The sequence below is a fragment of the Panthera pardus genome, unplaced genomic scaffold (genome assembly GCF_024362965.1).
Source record: "Panthera pardus isolate Hobbes unplaced genomic scaffold, ASM2436296v1 HiC_scaffold_25, whole genome shotgun sequence".
Classification (NCBI taxonomy): domain Eukaryota; kingdom Metazoa; phylum Chordata; class Mammalia; order Carnivora; family Felidae; genus Panthera; species Panthera pardus.
The window spans coordinates 31,013,107-31,016,177 of record NW_026526821.1 but is presented as its reverse complement, the minus strand read 5'-3'; the positions used below and the strand labels follow the sequence as shown (position 1 = coordinate 31,016,177).

The 3,071-nt window shown below is 41.8% G+C and overlaps 1 pseudogene; it reads right to left on the bottom strand.

The window, feature by feature from the left end:
- Positions 1–732: 732 nt before the first annotated feature.
- Positions 733–2,002, bottom strand: LOC109274744 (L-lactate dehydrogenase B chain-like; annotated as a pseudogene).
- Positions 2,003–3,071: the final 1,069 nt, after the last annotated feature.

The following is a 3,071-nucleotide window of genomic DNA, read 5'->3' as shown; positions in this document are numbered from 1 at the left end:
GCTCCACACTGCCAGTACAGAGCCAGTACAGGCTGGAACTCATGAGACTGTGAGATCATGACCTGATCCAAAGTCAAGAGTCAGATGCTTAACTGACTGAGCCCCCTAGCACCCCAGAATTAACCATTTTAAAGTGAATGATTCAGGTACTTAGTACATTCACAGTATTGTGCAACCACCACCTTTATCCAAACATTTCTAATCACTTGGAAGTTAAACTCCTTACCCATTAAGGAATTTCTCCTCATTTCCCCTCCTTCCTCTCCCTCTCCCCAATCTCTATGCATGTATGAATTCTGGATATTTCATATAAATGGAATCATACAATGTATGACCATTTGTGTCTGGCTTCCTTTGCTTAGCATAATGCTTTGAGGCTCATTCTTATTGTACCATATATTGGTACCTTATTCCTTTCTTCAGTGAAATAATACTCCGTTATATGTATGTATATCAGTTTATCTACTCATCCATTGGTGGGCATTGTATTGTTTACACCTTATAGCCATTGTGAATAGTGCTGCTACAAATATGTGTGTACCTGCACTTGCTTATCTGTTTGCAACTTTTTTTTTTTTCTAGCAGCACACTATGATAGTTAGTTTTATTTGTTTAAGGGCTCCTGTTGCAAGCATGGGCTTTGAGACCGTGAGCCCAGATGTGCATAGTTAGGAAGATAAAAGCAAACCGTGATCCATGTACATGGGTGAAAACTAAAGGTCTCACGGTTAATCACGTTGTAGGGTTTAAATTTCTACAGCCCAGAAGCCAGAAGTCACAGGTGAATTTTAGGTCTTTCTGGATGACCCATAAGGTTTCTGCCCCTTAAATCATCCTTCAGCTTCCAGTTGGTAACGCTGGTTAATCCCTGAGCATTCAGGAAACATGGAAGGCTCAGGAAGACTTCGTTCTCAGTGCCATACATTTCCTTCACCATTGTTGACATTGGATGAATCCTGGATAGATTTTTCAACGTGGATTCAGTGAGATCAGTCACACTTGATCCAGTAGCCCTGTTGGTATATCCTTTTAGCTTGATGACGTCATAGGTACTTTCAACCTTTCTTCCAAGTTTCACTGCTACTGCTTCCTCCCAAGTCTGGATTCAGTTCCTGGAGAGAAACCCCTCCACATGCACTCCACTCCACCCAGACACGCTTGAGTTGCCATGTTCTCCCCAAATCCATCCACGGCAACTTCTGGGATGGATGCCAACTTTTTCAGCCACATGACAACAAAATCTAGCAGAATTCAGATTATTACACCCACTTCCAATCACATGGTGCTTGGGTAGTCCACTTAATTCCCTGGTAACATATGTGAGAATATCCACTGGGCTAGAAACCTCAATTATGGTGGAGTCGGGACTGTACTTGACTAGCTGAGAAATAATACATTTGAAGACGTTAATATTCCTCTGCACCAGATTGAGACGGCTCTCTCCCTCCTGCTGGAGGACTCCTGCAGTTACCACCACAGTCTTAGAATTGGAAAATCACAGAGTAATCTTCATCTGCCATAATGTTAGGTGTCTGAAAACATAAGCTCCCATGCTGCAGATGCATCGTTTCTCCTTTGAGTTTATCTTCCAAAACATCCACAAGGGCAAGTTCATCAACCAGAGACTTTCCTAGAACGCTGATGGCACATGCCATATCGACTTGTCCTGTTGGACAGGACACTGCAGTGTTTTTTTTTTTTTTTTAATTAAAAAAACTTTTTTTAATGTTTATTTATTTTTGGGAGAGAGACAGACATGGCATGAACTGGGGAGGGGCAGAGAGAGAGGCAGACACAGAATTGGAAACAGGCTCCAGGCTCTGAGCTGTCAGCATAGAGCCCAACACGGGGCTCGAACTCACGAGCCACAAAAACATGGCCTGAGCCGAAGTCAGATGCTTAATTGATTGAGCCACCCAGGTACCCCTACAGTGGTCTTATTGTTTGGGACAGTTTCCTCGTCTGCAACTGGTGCAATCAGTTTTTCCTCAAGAGTTGCCATTGCACCTGGGAGAAAGACGGCTGTAAGAGTCACGCAAAGAAGACAATGTCATCCGTGTGCATCTCCTTGGGTGCAGGGTCTGCTTCAGTTTTTTCATATAGACCCAAGGGTGAAATTATAGGGCCATATGGTAATTTTATGTTTAATCTTTTGAGGAGCTACCGAACTGTAAGTGGCCCAACCATTCTGTGTTCTCCCCAGCAACGTACAAACCTTTCAATTTCTTCAAGTTCTCACCAATACTTTTTATTATTATTATAGCCACCCTAGTGGGTGTGAAGTGGCACCTCCTTGTGGTTTGAATTTGCATTTTTCTAACTAATTAAAATTGAGCATCTTTTCCTGTGTTTGTTGGCCGCATATTTACCTTCCTTGGAAAAATGTCTATTTTGTCCATTTTTAAGTTGGGTTGCTTACCTTTTATTGTGTGAGAATTTTTTACATAATCGGGATACTAGACTGCTATAGGCGTATCATTTGCAAAAATTTTATCCCATATGTAGGTTGTTTTTTCAGTTTTTTGATAATGTCCTTTGGCGTTTTTAATTTCTTTTCAATTTTTTGATCTTTATTTATTTTTGAGAGAGACAGAGACCGAGACAGAGAGTGAGCAAGAGGAGGGGCAGAGACAGAGGGAGACACAGGCTCCGAGGCAGGTTCCAGGCTCCAAGCTGTCAACACAGAGCCTGACACGGAGTTCGAACTCATTGGCTATGAGATCATGACCTGAGCCAAAGTTGGACGCTTAACCAACTGAGTTACTGAGGTGCCCCTGGTGTTTTAAATTTCAATGGACATTTGATTTATCTGTTTGTGGCTGTTGCTCATGCTTTTGGTGCCATATCTGAGAATCCATTGTCGAATCCAAGGTCATGATTTACACCCATATTTTTTTTGAATAGTTTTTTAGTTTTGGTCCTTATGTTTAGGTCTTTGATTCATTCTGAGTTAATTTTTGTATGTAATATAAGGTAAAGGCCCAACTTCATTCTTTTGCTTGTGGATATCCAGTTTTCCCAGCAGATTTGTTGAAACGGCTGTCCGTTCCTATGGATTGTCTTGGGACCCT